General features: G+C 53.5%; 1 non-coding gene across 1 annotated transcript; it reads left to right on the forward strand.

Annotated features, from left to right (window-relative positions):
• Positions 1 to 5,099: 5,099 nt before the first annotated feature.
• On the forward strand, positions 5,100 to 5,172 carry trnat-ugu (transfer RNA threonine (anticodon UGU)). The gene has a single exon. It is a non-coding gene; the product is annotated as a tRNA-Thr (tRNA).
• The last annotated feature ends 19,866 nt before the right edge of the window (positions 5,173 to 25,038 follow it).

Here is a 25,038-nt window from a genome sequence, read left to right on the forward strand (position 1 = left end):
AAGGCCTTGGTGAAATTGCACTTTGATTATTGTATGCAGTTTTGATCTTATCCAGGAAAGGGTTAACTTGCCACAGCAGGAACCACTCTAACGTGGTTTGACAGCTTCCTCTGTTGGACCTGATCTAACGCCTGAAAATCCCAAAACACCAGACCCACAGTTTCCCTTTCATCTAGAAACAATAGACACTGCAGATGCTGTGATCTGGAGCAGAAAAACATTTTATATAAACTCACTGACTTCCACAGCTACTGGACTACATCTCCTCCCACCCTGTCCCCTGTAAGGATGTCATCCCTTTCTCTGAGTCTCCCCTGCATCTGTTCTCAAGGGTTTCTGTTCCAGGACATCTGAAATGCCCTTTTTCAGGAAATGTGACTTCCCTTCTACTGTGGTTTATGGAGCTCTCACTCACATTTCCTCCATTTTCTGGACCTGTTTTCATCACCCCTACTTCCTGAGAGAATAGAAATTCCCTTTGTCCTCATCTTTCACCCTACCAGCTTCCACATCCAGCACATCCTTCATCTCTTCTGCCAGCTGCTATGGGATCCTACCACCAGTCACATTTCCTCCCCACCCCTTTCTGCCTTCTGCAGGGCCCACTTTCTCAGAGACTCCCTGGTTTGCTCATCCCTAGTCACCTATCGCTCCATCCTATCCCTGGCAACCTCAGGAGGTACAACTCATGTCCCTGCACCTCCTTCCTCACCACAATCCAGAGGCCTGAATAGTCCTTCCAGGTCAGATTCACATGCACCTTGTCTGCTTTGGTGCTTGTGATGTGACCTCTGGTGAGACCGAGTGTAGACTCGGCAACTGTTTCGCTCTCTCTCTGCAGTGGCCATTCCTATGCTGAGGTCGAGAGGGTTGAGAGCTTTAAGTTCCTAGGTGTGAACATCACCTATTATGGTCTAACCACGTAGCTGTCATGGTCAAGAAAGTTGACCAGTGCCTCTACTTTGGCATGTCCCCTTTGACCCTCACCAATTTTTATCAATGCACCATAGAAAGCATTCTATCTGGATGCATCACAGCTTAGTATGGCAACTGCTCTGCCCATGACCACAAGAAACTGCAGAGAGTTGTGGACATAGCTCAGCACATCATGGAAACCAGCCTCCCCTCCAAGGACTCTCTACATTTCCCACTGCCTCGGTAAAGCAGCCAGCATAATCAAAGACCCCACCCACCCTGGACATTCTCTCTTCTCCCCCTCCCATTGGGCAGAAGATACAAAAGCCTGAAAGCTCACCACCAGGCTCAAGGACAGCTTCTATCCTGCTGTTATAAGACGACTGAATGGTTCCCTTGATCCACCTCATTATGACCTTGCACCTTATTGTCTGCCTGCACTGCACTTTCTCTGTTTCTGTGACACTTTATTCTGCATTCTGTTATTGCTTTTCCCTTGTACTACCTCAATACACTGTGTAATGAATTGCTCTGTACGACCGGTATGCAAGACAAGTTTATCACTGTACCTCGGTACATGTGACATCCACAAAATTTACCATCCTGAACTCCCAGTTGCACATCATTTCAACTCCCCTTCCCATCCCCACACTGACCTGTCTGTCTGACCAGTCCTCCCAAATTCTCTCCCCCTTTGTTTACCTTTGACATCCCCCCCACACCTGATACCATCTGCATCACCATCTCCCCCCCCCCCCCACCTGGTTCCACCCATCACTCACCAGCTCCTGTCCTACTCCTTCCCTGCAACACTATATACCAGCCATCTCCCCTCTTCCCCCACCACACCCTGCCCAGTTCCGGTGCTTGACCCACTGAGTTCTTCCAGCAGTTTGGGTTCTTTTATTTCTCTCCTGCATCCTTCACTACCGCCCACAGAGGGTGCACCCTCACTATTATAATATTCACCACCGCCAGCGGAGGGCGAGCATCATCACTATCACTGGGACACCGAGGACTGTGATCCAAACTCCCAACCTTGGATGACTGGAGGAATTGAAAACATGTCAAAGGAAAAGGCTTCTAAAGTTGCTGGGGAAAGCAGAACTTAGAAAATGAGGAGCAAAAGTTGATCAAGAAAAGGAAGGTAGAATATGAGATTCTATCTTCTGGCAACATAAGAAACAGGAGCAGGAGGAGGCCATCTGGCCCATCGAGCCTGCTCTGCCATTCAATGAGATCATGACTGATCTGGCTGTGGACTCCAATCCACCTACCTGCCTTTTCCCCATAACCCTTAATTCCCCTACTGTGCAAAAATCTGTCTAACTGAGTCTTAAATAGAAACATAAATATAGATTGCAAGAACTTCTATTGGTCTTAAAAGGAAAAGCTTAGTGAGGGCACAGTGTGGGTCCCTTGCAGACAGAGATGGGAGAATTTATAACGGCAGAGGTGTTAAACAAATAGTTATGCTGTCTTCACAGAAGTCACAAAGAAATCTTCAAGATGCTTCTTCCCCTCCGCCATCAGATTTCTAAACGGTCCATGAACCCATGAACACTACCTCGTTATTCCTTCCTTTTGCACTGTTTATTTATTTTGTAATTTATAGTAATTTTATGTCTTGCACTGTACTGCTGCCGCTAAACAACAAATTTCACGTCACTTACAGTGATAATAAACCTGATTCTGATCTGATGTACTGGGTCCAGTGCAAAGGAAGAAGTAAAAGGGATTAATATGCTACCAGAAAATCCTGAAAACTGACAAATCCCAAGAATCCAAAGATTTGCATTCCAGATGAAATAGCTGTCATCTGACCAAGGCCGAATATGAGCTGGCATTCTTCTAGTTTGTTTTTGCCCTCACTGTGGCAGCGGAGAAGGCCGAGGACAGACTGGTTGGTGTGGGAGTTGAAATGCAATGTAACTGGAAGCTGAAGATGGCCGTTGCAGTGAGAGCACGGATGCTCGGCAAAACTCGGCCTCATCGATGTAGAGGAAGCCACATCGCGAGCACCCGAATGCAATAGACCAGGGTGGAGAAGGCGCACCTGAAATCTCTGCCTCACCTGAAGGGGCTGTTTAGATCCTTGGATGGTGGTGAGGGAGGAGAGTCAAAGTCAGGTTTATTGTCATGTACACAAGTCCATGTGTGCACAGGTGCAATAAAACACTTCCAGCAGCAACAGAGGCACATTGAAGTGTAGGGACAAGTGTTGTACCTCCTCGGGTTGCAGGGGAAATTGCCAGGGCACAGGGAGGGATGGATGGGGAGGGTTCGGGCAATGAGGAGGCTTTACCGGAGTGAGGTAGGTCAGCTGGTTGAGTGGTGTCACAACAACAATCTCGCACTCAACGTCAGCAAGACAGAGGAACTGATTGTGGACTTAAGGAAGGGGAAGTCGGGAGAACACACACCAGTCCTCATTGAGGGGTCAGCAGTGGAAAGGGTGAGCAGCTTCAAGTTCCTGGGCATCAACATCTTGGAGGATCTATCCTGGGTCCAACACATTGATGCAGTGACGAAGAAGGCACGCCAGCAGCTCTACTTCATTAGGAGTTTGAGGAGATTCGGTACATCACCAGAGACTCTTGCAAGGTGAAATCATTCACCACCTGGGACATGCCCTCTTCACATTACCACCATCAGGGAGGAGGTACAGGAGCCTGAAGATCCACACTCAATGTTTCCTGAACAGCTTCTTCCCCTCCGCCATCAGATTTCTGAACAGTCCATGAACACTACCTCATTTTTCCTTTTAATTTGCACTATTTATTTTTGTAATTTATAGATTTTTATGTCTCTGCACTGTACTGCTGCCGCAGAACAACACATTTCACGTCATATAAGTCAGTGATAATAAACCTGATTCTGATTCTGTCTTATGCACATGTATACACATAAATCAGAATCAGGTTTATTATCACTGACGTATGTTGTGAAAGTTGTTGTTTTGCAGCAGCTGTACAGTGCAAGACATAAAGACATGAAAATTACTGTAAATTACAAAATAAATAAATAGTGCAAAAGAGGAATAACGAGGTAATGTTCATGGGTTCATGGACCGTTCAGAAATCTGACGGCGGAGGCGAAGAAGCTGTTCCTGAATCGTTGAGTGTGGGTCTTCAGGCTCCTGTACCTCTTCCCCGATGGTAGTAACGAGAAGAGGGCATGTGCTGGGTGGTGAGGGCCCTTAGTGATGGATGCTGCCTTCTTGAAGCACCGCCTCTTGAAGGTGTCCTCGATGGCGGGGAGGGTTGTGCCCGTGATGGAGCTGGCTGAGTCTACAACCCTCTGCAGCCTCTTGCGATCCTGCGCATTGGAGCCTCCATACCAGGCGGTGACGCAACCAGTCAGAATGCTCTCCACCGTACATCTGTAGAGATTTGCAAGAGTCTTTGGTGACGTATCAAATCTCTCTAATGAAGTAAGAAAAACTTGCTTGCAGCAGCATCACAGGCACATAGAAGTGTAGGGACAAGTGTTGTACCTCCTAGGGGAGAGTGGCAGGGGACTGAGAGGGAGGGATGGGTGGACCAGGGAGTCGCAGAGAGAGTGGTCCCTGCGGTCCGGCGCGCCCTCTGCTGGCGGTGCCTAGAGTTGCAATGCGGTCCGGCGCGCCCTCTGCTGGCGATGCCTAGAGTTGCAATGCGGTCCGGCGCTCCCTCTGCTGGCGGTGCCTAGAGTTGCAATGCGGTCCGGCGCTCCCTCTACTGGCGGTGCCTAGAGTTGCAATGCGGTCCGGCGCTCCCTCTGCTGGCGGTGCCTAGAGTTGCAATGCGGTCCGGCGCTCCCTCTACTGGCGGTGCCTAGAGTTGCAATGCGGTCCGGCGCTCCCTCTGCTGGCGGTGCCTAGAGTTGCAATGCGGTCCGGCGCTCCCTCTACTGGCGGTGCCTAGAGTTGCAATGCGGTCCGGCGCTCCCTCTACTGGTGATGCCTAGAGTTGCAATGCGGTCCGGCGCGCCCTCTGCTGGGCAGCGCTGTGCAATGCCGCTCCCTCCATTGTCCCGAACAGGAAGCCGGCGGGTGATCGGCGCGGCGCCGGGACCGGGACCGGGACCGGGGACCTGGCCGGGAGGCGGCGGGGCAGGAGGGACTGGTGCGCCGAGAATGGTCCCTGGGCACGGGCCGGACGCCGGTTGGAGTTAGGGCGGCGGGCGGCGGCTGTTGCTGCCGTGGCTCCATAGCTCAGTGGTTAGAGCACTGGTCTTGTAAACCAGGGGTCGCGAGTTCGATCCTCGCTGGGGCCTCCCGACTTTTACCCCGGGCGGGGGCAACGTTTTACCCCCACGGCGGGGAGGAGCCGCTGCGGCCCCCCGGGACCCGGGATCCTGCTAGTCACTCCCCCGGACACTGCTGACCTCTCAGGCTGGTCACCCACCCCCCCCCCCCCCCCCACCCGGACACTGCTGACCTCTCAGGCTGGTCACCCACCCCCCCCCCCACCCGGACACTGCCGACCTCTCCCGCCGGACACTCACCCTTCCCCCACCCCCTGCCGCCAACCCGGACATTGCTGACTTCTCCGGCAGGACACTCCCACCCCTGGACACTCCCCGGACACTGCTGACCTCTCCAACTGGACTGCGGTCACCACCGCCAACGAGCTGTCCCAGATGCCGGGGCCACAGATTCCTGGTCCATTGTGTCCGGGAGCTGTTCCTGACGATATGACTTTGTGTGAAAGGTAAAGGGGGGGGGGGGGGGGGGGGGTTCAGCTTGTCTCAGTGAGTGGCCCCACAACAAATGTTGGCAACACAAACTGTTCACCCTGCTGAACCCACTGTTACTCTGGGTTTTGGTCACTGGGATCGGTGATAACATCTCCTCCTCACTAACGATCAACACAGGCGCACCTCAGGGAAGGGTGATTCGCCCCCTGCTTCATACATGACTGTGTGGCTGGGCACAGCTCAAATACCATCTATAAATTCGCCTGTGACATCACAAGGTAACTGCATCTACCTATCACCTCCCTGTGCCCACCCCGGCTCCCCTCTTTTGTCCACCTATCACTGCTCTGCTTTTCCCTCCTATATATTGGGCTTCCCCTTTTCCTATCTTCTGTCCTGAAGAAGGGTCCTGACCCAAAACGTTGACCGCCTGCTTTTCTCCACGGATGCTGCCTGGCCTGCTGAGTTCCTCCAGCATCATCATGTTTTTCATCCAGATTGCAGCATCTGTGGTCCTTTATTTCTCAGAGGATCTATCCTGGGCAGAGCACACAGATGCAACTATTAAGGAGGGTTCTTGAGGTGGGGCTGGTCTGGTCTGAGAAGACATGACCCTTTCCTTACAATTCAGAAAGGGTTTACGTGTGATGAGGAGCAGAACATTGCTGAAAGCACTGGTTGGACGTCACTTGGAGCATTGTGTTCGGTTCTGGTCACCACACCACAGGAGGGATATGGTTGGAACAGACAGTGGGAGGGATCAGTGCAGACAGCAAGGGAATCTTCCAATTCTCAATCTACACCAACAACAACTTGTATTTCTGTAGAACCATCAGTATGGTAAGGTGTCCTAAAGCCTACTGATGGACAGGGAGTCTTGACTCAACATGAGGGAATATTACTCCTGACCAAGGAGGGGTACAATTTGAAGGCCAGAGGCAGAGAGATGGAGAGGTTTATCGAGGGAACTCCAGGGCGTAAGGTCTTGGCAGTAAAGATGCAGCCACGATTGGAGAGTTAGTTCGGGGCGGTCAGGAAGCCGGAACAGGGGGAGCACGGTTGTGGGGGTTAAGGGTGGAACAGTGGGGAAGGTATCGCAGCATTGCTGAAGTGGGTGGGTGTCAGTCAGTGAGGGAGGGAGGGGGGGGGAGACACAGAATGACAAGATCTGAGTGCAGAAGGGAGACTCCACCATCAGATTTCTGAGTGGTCCATGAACTCCTGAACACTACCTCATTATACCTTTTTTTGCACTATTTATTTATTTTGTAATTTATAACGTTATGTCCCTGCACTGTACTGCATCCCAAAACAACACATTCCATGTCACAAGACAGTGATAATAAATCTGATTCTGTTTTTTTCTATGCACGGTTTTAACTGATATTTAGATAACGAAGGACTGGGCTGGATTAAACTGTGAGAAGCTGATGATTACTGGTGACATTCAGGCTTTGTAGATCACGCTGAAGGCTATCCGATGGTGGGTCCAGATGCGCTGGTTTGTGAGACACAGAACTGGAACAGGAAACAGGGAAGTAAATGGTTTGTTGGGATTGCTCCGAGTACAGATGGAGGAAATCTTGCTGAAGTTGTACAAGTGAAATCACACTTGTACAACTGGTATATTTTCTTTATTAATCCAGGGATCCAGAGCTGGCAAGTTGGATACACAACTGGCTTGGTGGTAGGAAGCAGAGGGCGATGGTGGAAGGTTGTTACTCGGACTGGAGGCCCGTGACCAGTGGTGTGCTCCAGGGCTCGGTGCTGGGCCCATTGCTGTTTGTCATCCATATCAACGATTTGGATGAGAATGTACAGGACATGGTCAGTACGTTTGCAGGTGACACTAAAATAGGTGGTATAGTGGACAGTGAAAAAGGTGATCAAAAGCTACAGGGGGATCTCGCTCAGCTGGGTAAGTGGGCCAAGGAATGGCAAATGGAGTTTAATTCGGATCAGTGTGAGGTGTGGCATTTTGGAAAGTCTCCCACCCCCCGGCTCCCCACACTGCCCCCTCTGCCCCCTCCGCTCACACTCTCCCCCACGCCCCCCTGCTTGCCCCACTCCCCCTTCTCTTCCACCCCCCACTCTCCCACTCCCCCCTGCTCCCCCACTCCCCCCTGCTCCCCCACACCCCCCTGCTCCCCCACACCCCCCTGCTCTCCCCTCCCCCCACTCCCCCCCACTCCCCCCCGCTCACACTCCCTCCTCCGCTCCTCCTGCCCCCCCTCTCCCCCCCCCCCCCCCCCCCCGCTCCTCCTGCCTGTGCTGCTGTACTGAACCACACAATGATGCAGTTTGCCTGCCTGGCTCCATCGTGTGTGTTACAGACCATGTGGAAATAATGGAGGCATCGTCTCTCCTTTACAACCCAGCTCAGCCCACCCGCCTTCTGTGGGGGACCCAGACAGTGCAAACTCACGGCTTGTGTACGGTGAGCTGGGTTGAAGACATTCGGCACTTTCTCCCGCAGCGGGAGCATCCATCACGGTCTGGGACGGCATTTCCAACGCGCAGGAGCGTGAGAAGCTGTAGAGAGTAGTGGACTCAGCCCAACACATCACGGGCACATCCCTCCCCACCATCGGGAGTATCTACAGGAGGCGCTGCCTCAAGAAGGCAACGTCCATCATCAAAGATCCCCACCATCCGGACCGTGCCATCTCGTCACAGCTCCCATCGGGCAGGAGGTACAGAAGCCTGAAGTCCCACACCACCAGGTTCAGGAACAGCGACTTCCCTTCAACCATTCGGTTCTTGAACCAACCTGCACAACCCTAATCACTACCTCAGTACAGCAACACTGGGACCACTTTGCACTACAATGGACTTTGTTTTTTTTTGTTCTAATTGTATAATTTATGTTTAATTTGTTTTTCTTGTGAATGCTGCTTATCTGACGCTCTGTGCCTGTGATGCTGCTGTAAATTTTTCATTGCACCTGCGCACACACCGACTTGTGCATCTGACAATAAACTTGACTTTGACCTTAGAGGTCACTGGTTTACTGTTTGGCTCTGTAGAAACCTCTTCCTCTTTCACTCAGTGTGAGACCATTTGGGTACTGAGCATCGAGGGATAGCAGCCTCCCCCCAACTCCTGTTTCATCAGTGAGGGGGGTTGGGGTTGGAGGACCGTTCCTCGTGAATGCTCCATCACTCCTGCACTGACCGTGGAAAGACACGAGACTCTGTGATACTCCAGGGAAGCTGAATGACGAGGCAAACACCAGGGTCAGCTTCAATCTACATATTTATTTGGTACACTTAAATCATACAAAATAGAAATGGAGATACAAACCATTCATCAAAAACCAGCCCATGCTGGATTTTAAAATAGAAATATCAGGGTTTGCAGAGAACACGAGCTGGGGTCAGTCAGCTCTCTCCTACAAAAGTCAATGATTCACTTCAAACTCTCTCACACTTCACATGGACAGACTGACCATGGGAGTGATGAACTGAGACATTCACGAACCAGAGGACGATATGTGAAACATTACCCTGTTTCTCCTTGGCTAACGGATCTGCTCTCCATCTCAGCATTTTCTCTCTGTACAAGGTTTCAGTTGATATTTGTGAGGTGACTGCCGGTGACCCAGGCACACTCCCTCTGAATCGGCCCAATATCATCCAAACTTGGCACAGCTGCTGGCTCAGGACTTGCATCTCTCAGCTGCTATGCACCTGCCAGTGAAACCGTTTCACCGACTCTAAACAAGTGACAAACCTTGGCAAAGGAACACCCTTATTTGTACACCGCCTGTCGGAGACATCGCAAAGTACTTCAGCTTGGGACACAGGGACAAGGGCGATTCTCTGCTCCATTCAGGGCAATCATTGGTGATCTGGATCCAAGCCCACCACCCACCCCACCCCACCTCCAGATCCTCCAGCACCTTGGCAGTAGACAGCAGAACTAGACAGGCCTGACGTCAGCTGACTCCCACTGTTCCTCACTGTCATAGTTTGTATCCCTACAATCAGGGGCTGAGCTACACAGGGAAATAAGGCATCGACTTTGTACACTGCAAGAAACCACAAATGAGGAAGTGATCAATGGCCTTTGTATCGAGTTTTGGCATTTATAAAAGGTGAGAAATGTTGGCCTTGACCCTGGGAACAACCTTGTGGATCTGGTGTGGCTTTGATGTTGTTTCATACAACAGGGCATCTTCCCGAATGCACTGGTCTCCATTTCATGGGGTTTTGGGTTCCTGAACTGCAGGGGATAAGGACGATATCGGAGTGCTTTGGTTACAACACCAAGCAGTCCTTGGGAAGGCATATCCGTAACAGAACCTTTCTGGAAACATGGTTGTGGGGTGGGGAGGACCCGCAATTCACCAGTGTGGGGTGGGGAGGACCGGCAGATCACCGGTGTGGGGTGGGCAGGACCTGCAATTCACCGGTGTGGGGTGGGGAGGACCAGCAGATCACCGGTGTGGAGTGGGGAGGACCAGCAGATCACTGGTGTGGGTGGCGAAGGGAGGACCAGCAGATCACCAGTGTGGGGTGGGGAGGGGAGGACCAGCTGATCACCTGCAGTTCACCGTTTTGGTGTATCAATGACAGAGGTGGAAGTCAGAGAGGAGGTGGAGTTGCACAATTGATTAGGGAGAACATTACAGCGGGACTGAGAGAGGATATCCTGGCGGATGTCCAGTGAGGCTCTACAGGTAGAATTAGAAATAAGAAGGGGGGCGACCACTTTGATGGGGTTGTATTATAGGTCCCCCAATAGTCAGCAGGAATGTCGGTGTTGGAATAAGAGGGTTGTAACAGTAGGTGATTTTAACTTCCCTAATATTGACTGGCTTGGTGCTAAGTGATTGGATGGGGCAGAATTTGTTAATTGAGTGCAGGAAAGTTTCCTGAAGCAAGATTTAGATGGCCCTCTTAGGAAATGAGGCTGGGCAGGTGGCAGAAGTCAGTGGGCACTGTGGGACCAGCGGCCAGAATTCTATTAGTTTCAAGATAGTTATGGAAGAAAATAGAACTGGTGCTCAAGTCAAAGCCCTAAACTGGGGCAAGGCTAATTCCAATCAGACAGCAACTCTCAAAAATTGATTGGGAGAGACTGCTTGCATGTAAAGGGATGTTTGGCAAGTGGGAGGCTTTCAAAAGTGAGACAGGAAGAGTTGGGGGCCAGTATGTTCCTGCTAGAGTGAAGGGTAAGTATGGCAGGAGTAGGGAACCCTGGCTGTAGAGGGATATTGAGGGTCCGGTCAGGAAAAAGGAGGCGTACGTCAGGTATCGACAGCAAGTGAATCACTTGAGGATTAAGACAAGTGGAAGAGCACATTTAAGGAGGAAATTAGGAGGGCATAAAGGTGAGATATCCCTGGCGGACTAGATAAAGGAGAATGCTAACAGATTCTATGGTACAGTGAGAGCAAAAAGGGTAACCGAGGAGAGAACTGAGGATCAGTGTGGCCAGCCATGTGTGGGGCCACAGGAGATGGGCGAGGTCTGAAATGAATCCTTCTCGTCTGTATTTACCATGCAGAAGGATGTGGCAGCTGGTGAGTTCAGGGGAGGGAATGGTGATGTCCCGGAGCACATCACCATTATGGAGGGTGTTCGAGTGCTGGAGTCTTGAAACGCATGAAGGTGGATAAATCCAATATTAATTATATTTTGTTAATGACTTTCTTGGTCTTACTCTGCTATTTTTCCGATAATTGCACGATTGTATTCACAGGAGGCTCTGGGATCTGGAGCAACACACGCAAAATGCTGGAGGAACTCAGCAGGTCTGGCAGCATCTATGGAGGGAAATGAACAGTCAACGTTTTGGGTCGAGTCCTGATGAAGGGTCTCGACCTGAAACATCAACTATTTGTTTCCCTCTATAGATGCTACCTGACCTGCCAAGTTCCTTCAGTGTTTTGTGTGTATTGCACAATTGTATTAATTTTAACATTTTAATGTCATCATGCTTTAATGAAATTTAATTTTCAGTTGATCAGATAAGATTTTGGTGGATAACTTGGAGGCAGATCATATCTGTTCTCTTTTCATAGCTGACTGCCATTGCTTGACTGAATTCTCTGTGAACTTTCCCACCTGGTTCCTTTGCTCTGTCAGATTTTCTCAGATATACCTAACTCGAACAAGCCACGGAAACTTTAGAAATGTGCTTTAATATGCAATGCATTGAAACAGCCAGATGCCTTGTCATCTAATTGGTGGCGTGCATGAACAGATGGCTGAGATCCTCAGTGTCCCCGTTATGTAGCAGAACCACAGGCAGGGAACAGGCTGAGTGATTAGCAGGTGAAGGTGCCCCTTGTCAGCCGGTGTCTGGTGCCACACACCCCACACCCTTCCTCGACTGTCTGATGAGCCACATCCAGGGTGTGCTCTAAATGCACACAGGGGCACATGGTATGCTTATGTACTGGACCTGTAACCTGGAGAGAAGTGTTCACACCTCACCACACACTTGGGAAACATCAGTTAATTAAATCAGTTTCAATTGACAGCACAGTGGCACATCTGATGGAGCCCCTGCCTCACAGCTCCAGAGATCCGGGTTCATTCCCGACCTCGGGTGCTGTCCGTGTGGAGTTTGCATGACACAACCCTCCCCACCATTCAGGACATCTTCAAGAGGCGGCATCCATCACTGAGGACCCTCGCCACCCGGGACACACCCTCTTCTCATTACTACCATCAGGGAGGAGGTACAGGAGCCTGAAGACCCACACTCAACGATTCAGGAACAGCTTCTTCCCCTCCGCCATCAGATTTCTGAACGGTCCATGAACCCATGAACACTGCCTCGTTATTCCTCTTTTGCACTATTTAATTTTGTAACTTACAGTAACTTTTATGCCTTGCACCGTACTGCGGCCGCAAAACAACAAGTTTCACAACATACGTCAGTGATGATAAACCTGGTTCTGATCTCCCTATGACCACATGAGTTTCCTCTGGTGCTCTGACCTCCTCCCACATCCCAAGGACGTGCTGGTTGGTTGGTGAATTGACTGCTGAACATTACCTCTAGTCTGTGGGTGAGGGGGAAGAGTCTGGGGGAGTTGATGGAATGTAGACAGAATATATTACAGGGAAAAAATGAGCCATTGAATGGGATTACTTTGTAGGCCAGCATGGGCTGAATGGGCTGAACAGTCTCCTTCTGTGTCACAAGGAACATGGGAAAATAGTCAATGATACAAAGGTGACCATTACTGGCCTGTAGTCAAAATCCATCTGGTTGTTGAATGGTCATTAGGAAGGAAACCTGCTTCCCTTACCTCGTTTGTTCACTAACCTCGCACCCACCCACCCCTTCATTTAATCTCCGGGTGCTTTCCAGTGCGTCACTACCTACTCACCCATTCCTGTCCACATCCACAGCAAAGTGCCCGGCTCTGAAGTGACCTCTCAGTTCAAAGGGCCAAGGAAGGAAGGGTCGCCCACCTCCTGTAAACTCACCGGATGTTCAGGAGAAACGTCTTCACCCACACAGTCCTGGGGGTGAGGAACTAGGACGGAGAACAGCTGGGAGCAATGTACGCAGGGCAGCCAGACTCGAGGGGGAAACGAAGGAGAGGGCGAGTTGGTGGCGTTACCTGAAGGTGGAGCCCAAACATGGCCCGCGGGACACAATGGGATCGGGATGTAAACCATAGAACCATACAGCACAAAACAGGCCCTTCGGCCCACCATGTTGTACCGTCCATCAAACCACCCTCACACTATCTAACTCTTTCCTCCCGCATATCCCTCTATCTCACGTTCCTCCGTGTGCCTATCCAACAAACTCTTGAACCTGTCCAATGTATCTGCCTCCACCACCACCCCAGGCAGTGCATTCCATGCACCAACCACTCTCTGGGTGAAAAACCTCCCTCTGACATCTCCCCTGAACCTCCCACCCATAACCTTAAAGCCATGACCTCTCGTCTTGAGCATTGGTGCCCTGGGAAGGAGGCGCTGACTGTCTACTCTATCTATTCCTCTCAATATTTTATATACCTCTATCATGTCTCCTCTCATCCTCCTCCTTTCCAGTGAATAAAGCCCCAGCACCTTAAGCCTCTCCTCATATTCCATACACTCTAATCCAGGCAGCATCCTGGTAAATCTCCTCTGCACCCTCTCCAACGCCTCCACATCCTTCCTATAATGCGGTGACCAGAACTGAACACAGTACTCTAAGTGTGGTCTAACTAGAGTTTTGTAAAGCTGCATCACTTCACGGCTCTTAAACTCAATCCCACAATTTATGAAAGCTAACATCCCATTGGCCTTCTTAACTGCTCTTTCCACCTGTGAGGCAACTTTCAATGAACTGTGAATATGAACCCCCAGATCCCTCTGCTCCTCTACACTGCCAAGTACCTTGCCGTTTACCATGTACTCTGCCCTGGAGTTTGTCCTTCCAAAGTGTACCACCTCACACTTCTCCGGATTGAACTCCATCTGCCACTTGTCAGCCCAGCTCTGCATCCTATCAATATCCCTCTGTAAGTTCCGACAGCCCTCCACACTATCCACAACACCGCCGATCTTAGTGTCGTCCGCAAACTTGCTAACCCAGCCTTCCACCCCCTCATCTAAGTCATCTATAAATATCACAAAAAGTAGAGGTCCCAGAACCGATCCCTGCGGGACACCACTAGTCACTGCCCTCCAATCCGAGGGCACTCCTTCCACCACAACCCTCTGCTTTCTACAGTATTCCTTGAACGCTTGCTACACGGCCAAAGAATCGACTCAGACGTTAAACCGCACCCCCCTTCCACTGCCAGCGCCCACCACTCTGATGTGAACGGCCACAGTTCATGGACGCTGCTCGACTGTAGGATTTGCAACAAGTCAACAACCTTGATTCCGTCCCCTCAGAAGATGAAATCGCAAAAAATCAACACAGATTTACCAGTGAACAGCTGCCGACTTCGGCTCAACATTCCCACACCTTCAGCAGCTCAGCGACGCTGTCTCAGATGGGTATCAATCACTGCCCTCTGTCCTTCCCTTCACATGCCTGAGTCCTGTGACTATCCAGGACCTGCTGATACAGACAGCAATTCCCAGGGACCTGGACCCCACTCTGGGAAAGAGAAAGATTCCTTTGAATCTTAAAGCAATCTCTACTCCCTTGTACCCGGCTGCTGTGTACTTCTCTGAGCAGAAGTTCCCACTGCAACTCTTCACAGGTAAGTGCTGAAGCTTCTGGGAGGGGAAGGAAGGTTAATGGAAAACAAAGGATACAGCAGAGGTTAGTCACAGGGTGAAGCTCCCACCACACCGTCTCATTACACGCTCCCAGGGTCAGACACAGAGTGAAGCTCCCTCTACACCGTCCCGTCACACACTCCCGGGGTCAGACACAGAGTGAAGCTCCCACCACACCGTCTCATTACACGCTCCCAGGGTCAGACACAGAGTGAAGCTCCCTCTACACCGTCCCGTCACACACTCCCGGGGTCAGACACAGAGTGAAGCTCCCACCACACCGTCCCATTACACACTCCCAGGGTCAGACACAGAGTGAAGCTCCCTCTACACCGTCCCGTCACACACTCCCGGGGTCAGACACAGAGTGAAGCTCCCACCACACCGTCTCATTACACGCTCCCAGGGTCAGACACAGAGTGAAGCTCCCTCTACACCGTCCCGTCACACACTCCCGGGGTCAGACACAGAGTGAAGCTCCCACCACACCGTCCCATTACACGCTCCCAGGGTCAGACACAGAGTGAAGGTCCCTCTACACCGTCCCGTCACACACTCCCGGGGTCAGACACAGAGTGAAGCTCCCACCACACCGTCCCATTACACGCTCCCAGGGTCAGACACAGAGTGAAGCTCCCTCCACACCGTCCCGTCACACACTCCCGGGGTCAGACACAGAGTGAAGCTCCCTCCACACCGTCCCGTCACACACTCCCGGGGTCAGACACAGAGTGAAGCTCCCTCCGCACCGTCCCATCACACACTCCCGGGGTCAGACACAGAGTGAAGCTCCCTCCACACCGTCCCATCACACACTCCCGGGGTCAGTCACAGGGTGAAGCTCCCTCCGCACTGTCCAATCACACACTCCCGGGGTCAGTCACAGGGTGAAGCTCCCTCCACACCATCCCATCACACACTCCTGGGGTCAGACACAGAGTGGAGCTGTTCTAATTGAGCTGGGTGAAACTGAACAAAAACCTTTGGCTAACGTTGTCCTGAAACATGGGAGGTGCAGTAAGTCTTCTAAACACCTGCCGTGTGTGGCTGTTCCACTGTGAGAACTTCTGCTGAAGTTTATCACTATTTAGACTGTTTTGTTGGCGTCTGCTGACTGTGGAGTTCTTGCTGCAGCGACTGGCATTTTGCCAGAAGCTGTTTTACTCCTACGGTGGGGAGGGAATCATCGTTTTGTTTCCCCACTGTTATCGGGGGAACCCCCTCCCTCCTGCCTCGTGTGTCTCTGTCAGTGTGGGAGTAGAAGTAATCCCCAGATGTTTCAGCCGTTTGAGGCCTTGGAGTTTTTCGGGACCGGTGGAGCCTTCCTGGTGTTGGAAGTAGCTGGCATCTTGCCAAGAAAGAGCCAGAGTGTGGGGTGTTTCCAACTCCCACAACAACGAAAGATTCCTTCCATCTCACTATTTGTTTAGGAAAGGCTACACTGGGGCTGCCAGTGATATTCTCCAGCTTTTCGTGGGGCCCCACAAGATCGAGGCACCCGGACTGACGGGATCTGCTGATGCAGTAAGACCTAGGGGAGCAGCAAGAAGTTCCGAAATGTTCCATCTAAGGACACCACTTGCTTCCAGTGACTGTATCGGCCGGTACTGCTACCTTGAATTTGGCAGTTATTCTTCTAGTGGTTTTGTTCTATTTCGGACTGCAGTGCCACCATGCCGGATCAGGGAGCCGCGGACCTCCGAGGGACTATGCAAGGGCCGCAGCCTCCTCGGACGGCGCCCTGTTTCGGTCAGTGGAATTCAAGCGTGGGGTGCAATGCATTTTGCCCCCTGGACTGACCTTGGAAGCGGTTTCAGAGGCCATGGAGGACTTGTGTAGGTGGCATGCTGGCCTCTGAGAAGGAGTTCGAGAAGGCGGTGTTTTATCTGTGGACCGACAACCTGGTGCGTCGGGCCCTCAGTAGGGGGCTCACTGTGGACAAGACGCTCCTGCAGCTGGAGCTGGTGACCGCTCCCACACAGTGGATTGTCCTTGGACACGTCAGGCCCTTCATTCCCAATGAGGCCCTCCTTCCCCATCTCGCCCTCTTGGGACAGATACGGTCTGATATCACCGCCGTACAGCACAAATTTAAGCGCTGCACCCTCCGCACCGTGATCTCTTTCTGGCACCAGCTGTTTATGCAGTTGGCCTGGGAGGAGGACGTTGAAGGTCGGTTCACTGTGCGGTATGAAGGGGCCAGCTACCAGGTGTACTGGAGCTCGGAGCAGCCGTGGTGTCATGCGTGCGGGGAGGTGGGGCACTTTCAGAGGGACTGTCCCAATTCCCGGCCCAAGGTTTCCACCTCTGGCACAACTGTTCCCCCTCTCCTTGTGGATCAGGTGGGAGAGCCTGAGACGGCGTGTAATGTGGGCGTGGGGCAGGACGGGGAGGAGCCGATGCGGACCAGGAAGGTGTGGAAGAAGAGCAAGCACCTCCGGAAGCAAACTCCTGGGGATGCAGAGCTCATGCCTACCCCTGTGCCTCGTACCGGGAATCCCACTTGCCCTGAAGGTCAGAGGGGGCCTGTGGGGAGTGCACAGGTGGTTGGGGTGTTGGAAATCGGGGCTGCCAGAGAACAGGTGGTCCCTACGTCTGTGTGTTTCTCCGGCCTAAAGAGGAGGAGGAGTCTTTCTCCTGGTGGGGTGGAGGGCGCAGATAAGCAGAAGTCATCGGAGGGGGCGGGACCCAACATGGAGGTTAGCCCCCAACCTGATTCCCCAGCTGTGGCCTCGTGCCCTGGTGATCCCCTTGTGGTGGGTGGGGAAGGGGACGGCCCCAGTGACATAGTGCGGGAGGACGTCTCCACTGTCGTTGGTGACGTTGCCCTGTGCAAGGCGGCTGAGACAGCCCTGGAACCCCCCACCCAGGATTTAGTGGATAGTGTCTCCTTAGGGGTGGGAATAAACTGAGAGAGTGGTGAGGTGGAAACCAGCCCCTCCCTCTCTCAGGATCTGGCTCCGGGCGGACCCCTAACATTTGAGTCATTGGGGTTCTCCAGCTCCTGAGGCGAGGGATGTCCCCATCGTGCTGCACCGTGGTTCCCCGGATGTTTTGGGGGACAGTCCCTCTGTGGCTGTTACCAGTGACAGGACTGAGGCAGAGGTGGAGTCGGCGGGTGGGGCTGAGGTTCCCGCTGTACAGTGTGGGACAGATGAGCTGGCGTTTGCTGGTTCACACGGGGAGGACACTGAGGACTCTGCCTGCAGTGAGGGGTTGGAAGGGGACTCGTTTGAGAGTGACCTCATGGATATCCTCGCCCCTCACGATAGGTCCCCATTGATCCCTGTAGAGGAGATCCAAGAGTTTATTCAGACCTCCGAAGGTGCGAAGCATCGCCCTAGGTTAGCCTCCCTACGCTGGGACAGCCTACTGAGGCTGGTTAGGTTACTGCATGTCACCCTTCGACAGAGGGGGAAGGGGAAGCGGGTGACCGGGAACAATAGGCGCCAGCTTAATACCTTCCTGGATGACCTAAAGAGAGATTTCAGGGCTAGAGGTGATCACCCTCCTTCAAAGGGTGGGGGGGGGGGGGTCACTAGGTGGCTCTGGCACTCCTCGTGCCTGTAAGGCAAAGAGCGGTTGCGTTCTTTCTGGGGCTTGCAGGGTGAAGAGCGGCTCCGCTCCCACCGGGAAGGGGAAGGGTGCCAAGGCCTAGTGTGCTCCTGACATGAAATACACCATAGCTAGCCTTAATGTGAACAGCAGCAGGGGTTCTCTCCGTAGGTTCCATGCTCTCTCTGTCCTCAAGGACGGGAGATACACGGTGAGTCTCCTGAAGGAAACCCACACCAGCCCAGGAGATGAGTCCACCTGGCTCCTGGAGTGGCGGGGGGGGGGGAGGTCTACATGAGTCACCTCAACTCCACCTCCAGTGGGGTGGCGATTCTGTTGGCCCCTGGTTTCCAACTGGAAATTGTGACAGTTCAGGATGTTGTTCCCAGCCGCCTGCTCCACCTCGCTGTGCGCCCGGACGGCGTGCCGCTGCACTTTGTCAACGTGTACACCCCCAGGCGCGGGGTGCTGCAGACGGGCCTATTCCGTCAGGTGTCCGCCTTGCTCGGCTCCATTGACCCCGGGGACTGCGTCATCCTCGGGGGGGATTTCAACTGCACCCTTGAGGAGGAGGATCATTCTGGCGTCCAGCGCAACCCGGCGTCGGCGAAGACCCTAAAGGAGCTAATGGGCTCCTTGGTGGACACCTGGCAGAACCTTCACCCTGACTCTGGCACCTTCTCGAGGAGGTCGAGAGGGGGAGGCTCCCGCATAGACAGAGCGTATATTTCCCGAGCGTACGTCTCCCGTGTCTCGGCGGCCTCCATGCGGCCGGGGCCGTGCTCAGACCACCACCTCGTGTGGGTGGAGTTGTCTCTGCCACACGCGCGGGTGGGGTCCGCATACTGGCACCTTAACAACCGGCTGCTGGAGGACGGCCGATTCCGCGATTTGTTCAGAGATTTCTGGATTGCCTGGAGGGAGAAACGGGAGGACTTCTGCTCCCTAAGGCTATGGTGGGATGTGGGCAAAGCCCACATCCGGTTTCTGTGTCAGGAGTACACTAGGGGGTCGACCAAGGGGCGGGGATCTGAGATTGGGCGACTTGAGAGAGAGCTGCTCGACTTGGAGTCCCGTCTCGGTCTGACCGCTGGGGACCAGAGCCTGGGGTGGGACTACCAGGAGAAGAAGGACGCGCTGAGGGCACTGCAGCTTGACCGGTCCTGAGGCGTGTACATGAGGGCAAGGATCCAAATGCTGCACGATTTGGACGGTGGCTCACACTTCTTCTTCTCATTGGAGAAGCAGCGGGGAGTCCGCAAGCAGTTGGTCAAATTACTGGCTGCTGATGGCTCCTCCGTCACTGATCCTGCCGGGATCACCAGGGAAATCTGTTCCTTTTACGGGGACTTGTTCTCGCTGGACCCATCCAGTGCGGAAGCAAGCGGTGTGGTTTGGGATGGGTTGGCGACGGTCGGGCCGGAGGCAGCGGAGCAGCTGGATGCTCCCCTGACTTGGGCTGAGCTGTCTGCGGCACTTCAGCAGCTCCGGATGGGAAAGTCCCCTGGCCTCGACAGCTTGATCGTCGAGTTCCTTCAAGCATCCTGGGATGTCCTGGGGGATAATTACGTCCTTGTCCTGGGGGAGAGCTTGGCCTCCGGGGAGATTCCCCTTTCGTGGCGGAGAGCTGTCGTGGTCCTCTTGCCCAAGAAGGGAGACCTCCGCCTGTTGAAGAACTGGCGGCCGGTCCCTCTCTTGTGCACAAACTACAAGGTCTTTGCACAGGCAATGGCCAATCGTCTCGGCCCTGTGCTGCGACGGGTCATACATCCAGACCAGTCCTATACGGTCCCAGGCCGGTCTATTCAGGACAATGTCCACCTAGTCCAGGACGTGATCCACCTGATCCAGGAGACTGGGTCCCTGGCAGCGTTTCTCTCCCTTGACCAGGTGGATCACGGGTTCCTGGAGGGCACTCTGCAGGCATTCGGGCTCAGACTGCACTTTGTGGCCCGGGTCCGGCTCTTGTACTCTGCCGCAGAGTGCCTGGTCAAGGCCAATGGTTCGTTGATGGCACCCATTCCCTTTCGGAGAGGAGTACGTCAGGGATGCCCCATGTCTGGCCAGTTGTACGCCATCTGCATCAAATCATTCCTGTGTCTCCTTCAGAGGAAGTTGAAAGGTCTGGTTCTGCGCGAGCCGGACATGGAGGTCGTCCTTTTGGCCTACGCCGATGACGTACTCCTGACGATGACAGACCTGCAGAGGATGCGCGAGTGCCAGGAGGTTTTCTCGGCAGTGTCCTCTGCCAGGATCAACTGGACGAAATGTTCTGGACTCTTAGTGGGTTAGTGGCAGGTGGACTCCCTGCCGGAGGAGATGACTCCGTTTGTGTGGAGTACCACGCATCTCCTCTACCTGGGAGTCTACCTGAGTCCCTGTGGGGAGACCTGGCTGGCAAACTGGCAGGACCTGGAGATGAAAGTCGTGGCCCGGCTGGGGCGCTGGTCAGGCCTCCTCAGGGTGCTTTCCTATCGAGGCAGGGTGGTGGTCATAAACCATCTGGTGGCCTCCATGTTTTGGTACCAGGTGGTCACCTTGACCCCACCCGCAGCCTTTGCCACGAGAATGCAGGGGAAGTTAGTGAACTTCTTCTGGGGCGATAGGAAACACTGGGTCTCTGCAGCGGTCCTGAGTCTCCCGTTGGAGGAGGGTGGACAGTCGCTGGTGTGTGTATGTGCACAGCTGATGGCTCTCCGCCTCAGGATCCTGCAGAGATTCCTGTACGCTGAGCATCCTCCCCGGTGGCACGTGCTGGCGACGTACTTTCTCTGGTGGGGCCGTCGCCTTCATGAGGTGACGCGGCTACTGCCAGCGGGCGTCAGCCGTGCTGCTCTGCGGAGGATGCCCAGCTTCTATCAGGACCTGCTAAGAGCCTGGAACATGGTTTCCTCTGGCCAGGAGCCCCCTCTGCTGGTGGAGGGCGGTGCCCTGGCTGAGAGCTCAGAGCACCCCTGCCCTACCTTATCGGGTGTTGGTGTGGCTCGGTTGTGTGGAGAGACTCCGGCTACTCAGCAGAGCTGCTTGTCGGGCCCAGGCCCCAAAATCTTATCCGGGAGCCAGCCCCACACAACATGAGCCGCCTTTCATCGACACCCATTGCGCCCTCCTGGGATGCAGATAGGAGGTACCTGTATGGGCTGCTGCTCCACACCCTCCACTTCCTAGCCCTTGTCCACCGCCCCGACACACCGTGGCGGTCGGTGTTTCCACCTGGGAGCGAGGGGGGTCTCCAGTGGAAGTCCCTTTACAGGGGTGTACTTCCCATGTACATCCGGGACCTGGGGTGGAGGCTGCTGCACAGGGCGGTGCCCTGTAATAAGTTTCTTAGTTTGTGCATGGATCTCCCAGCCGACTGTCACTTCTGCGGGCTGGAGGAGACCGTGTACCACATGCACATGGAGTGTGCGAGGTTGCAGCCCCTTTTTGCATATCTGCGGGGGCTACTCCTCGCCTTCTGGCTGCACTTTCGCCCCCACCTGTTCATCTGTGGTCACCCAGTAAGGAGTGGGGGCAAGGAGGGCTGAGGATATCCTGATAAACTTACTCCTGGGGCTAGCTGAGGTGGCTATCCGTGGGTCCTGGAAGCGGGTAGCGGAAGGTGCTGCCCGGGCGGACTGCCTCCAGATGTTCCGAGGTTATGTCCGTGCCCAGGTGGCTGTGGAGAGGGAACATGCGGTGTCTACAGGCACCATGGAGGCATTCCGGGACCGTTGGGCACCGCGGGGGATAAATCCCATCCTTGGTAGAGATGGGAATATTTTAATTTAGTTGTGTTAGTGACTGTGTTTAGTCACTGTAATTGTCCCTATGTTTGTAGTTTTGTAGTATTGTAGATTGTGTTTTGTAATAAAGGAATTTTCAAAAAAAAAGGGGTCAGACACAGGGTGAAGCTCCCTCTACACTGTCCCATCACACACTCCCGGGGTCAGACACAGGGTGAAGCTCCCTCTACACTGTCCCATCACACACTCCCGGGGTCAGACACAGGGTGAAGCTCCCTCTACACTGTCCCATCACACACTCCCGGGGTCAGACACAGGGTGAAGCTCCCTCCACACCGTCCCATCACACACTCCCAGGCTCAGACACAGGGTGAAGCTCCCTCCACACCGTCCTGTCACACACTCCTGGGGTCAGACACAGGGTGAAGCTCCCTCCACACCGTCCCATTTATTCTCTCCATAGTCCCATCAACTCCCCCCACATTATACCCCTCACCCACACACTGGGGGCAATTTACAGCAGCCAATTAACAAACTAACCCATGTCTTTGGGATGTGGGAGGAAACCGGAGCACCCGGGGGAAGCCCGCACAGTCACAGGGAGAACGTGCAAACTCCACACAGACAGCGCCGGAGGTCAGGATTGAACCTGGGTCTCTGGAGCTGTGAAGCAGCTCTAATACGGCCTGACTGAGGTTCCTGTGCGGGCTGCTCTTCCACACTCCGTGCCAGTGTGTGTCGTCACCTGCTAGTGAGGCAGGAGCATGGAGCTGAGGGTCCTGCCTGGGGCCGAGGGTCCTACCTGTGGGGCTGACGTACAAGTTCGCAGACGGCCGGAACACGGGCAGGTCCTGCAGCAGGCCGTCAAGGTGTCCATCCGTGCGAATTGCCCGCCCCTTTTCTGGGGTTATGTTCCTGCCTGGATGTCAGTGGAGAGGGAGCACGTGGTGTCACTGGTAGGTCCGAGGTCCTCCACACAAGAGGTAGTGGAGGGAGAGGAGTGCCTCTCAGATGACAAGAAAAATATTGGAAGTACAAGATAGTAAAATCCATGGAGACACAAGAAACTGCAGATGCTGCAAAATTTTTGATGATCCCTGTGGAAAGGGGGCGGGGGGTGTGGGGGAAGGGGAAGATCCCACTGGTGGTGGGATCGCGTTGGAGATGGCGGAAGTTGTGATTCTCCAACCTGACAGCACGAACATCGATTTCTTTAACTTCCCGTAACCCCTCCCCTCTGTCCTCCCTTTTGTTCCCCTTATCCCATCGACCCCCATCACCTCTTCTCTCTCCCCTCCCCCACCCTCTCCATCTGCCTGACACCCACACACTCCTCCCTCCTCCCCTCTGTTCCATGCCCCACTGTCCTCTCCTATCACATTCAACCTTCTTCAGCCCTTTGTCACTTCCACCTATCAGCTCCCAGCTTCTTACACCATTCCCGCTCTCCCCCCTCACTATCACCCCCCCCGAATCCACCTCTCACCCACCAGCTCCTACTCCACCACCTTCCCCCCCCACTTTATCCTGCCCATCTCCCCTCTGTCTTCCCAGTCTTGATGAAGGGTCTCGACCCGAAACGTCGACTGTCCATTCCCCTCCACAGATGCTGCCTGACCCGCTGAGTTCCTCCAGCGTTTTGTGGATAAAATCCATGTTGACTGTCAACATTCACTTCCCATCTCAATCATTTTCCCCAGTAACCGGTGAAGTCAGTCATACAGGAGTCTTATACCAAGACTTTACAGAGTTGAGACTAAGACTAGTGAGAGATGTTTTAACAGAATAGAAAGAGGGAAGAGTTGAATTATGAGGTGCAGTTGAACAACCCCCATCCTCTGCTCCTGACTACATCTTCCTCTGCCCATCCTCCAGAGGATTTACCAGAGGACCACAGGCACACCTTGTGCAGTTCTGAGGGAGCACCATCCTGCTGGAGGGGTATTCATTGAAATGAGAGGTTCCATCTGTCCTCTCTCGTCAACATGCAGGATCCCTTCACAGAAAGGCCGGGGAGTTCTGCTCGGCTCCAGAGGGTGATGGCAATGGAACAGGTGACCTGCTGGAGGCAACTGGCTTCACTACAGTGACCACAGCTCAGGAGTAACTCCTTGGCTGTGGACTGTTTTCAGATATAGTTTAGTTATAAAGTGGCCACAGAATGCAAGTCTTTTCATGGTAGAAATTTCAACACATTACAATCCAGTACCTTTAAAATAGTTTAAAAACCTAAGAAGAGAAACAAGATGTAAACCAACCTCTATCGTTCTCCCACTCTAAACTTCCACTGATAAACTCATCGCCACCAGCGAGCCGAGGTCACCACTGACCACAAACGTAACCAGTCACATCAGTACCATGGCTACAAAAACACTGAAAGGCAGCGTAGCCAGCACAAGCCACTCACCTCCTGACACCTGGTGCCTTTCCACCATCTACAAGGCACAAGTTCAGAGTGTGAGGGAACACTCTCCGCTTGCCTGGGTGAGTGCAATAACTCTCAGGGAGCTCGACACCATCCTGGACAAAGTAGCCCACTCGATCAGCACCCCATCCATCACCCTAAACACTCCCTCCCTCCACCTCCGACACACAGCGGCTGCAGGGTGCTCCGTCTAAAGAGGCACTGCAATTAGTAGCCTAGACTGCTCCAACAGCACCTCCCCAACCTCCAACCACTTCCACCAAGGACAAGGGCAGTGGGTGCAGGGGAACACCACCACCCGCAGGTTCCCCTCCCAGTCACCCCCCATCCTGACTTGGAAATACATCACCGTTCCTTCACCGTCACTGGGTCTAAATCCCGGAGCCCCCTCCCCAACAGCACATTCACCAGAGGGAGTGCAGCAGTTCAAGGCAGCTCAGCTCCACCTTCTCAAGGGCAGGCAAGAACGGGCAGTAATGCTGGCCTGGCCAGTGGTGTGTTTGTTTGATGGGAAGTGCACAAGTAAATGGTGGTCGAATGGTGT

Source organism: Pristis pectinata, chromosome 1, assembly GCF_009764475.1.
Source record: "Pristis pectinata isolate sPriPec2 chromosome 1, sPriPec2.1.pri, whole genome shotgun sequence".
NCBI classification, from domain to species: Eukaryota; Metazoa; Chordata; class Chondrichthyes; order Rhinopristiformes; family Pristidae; genus Pristis; species Pristis pectinata.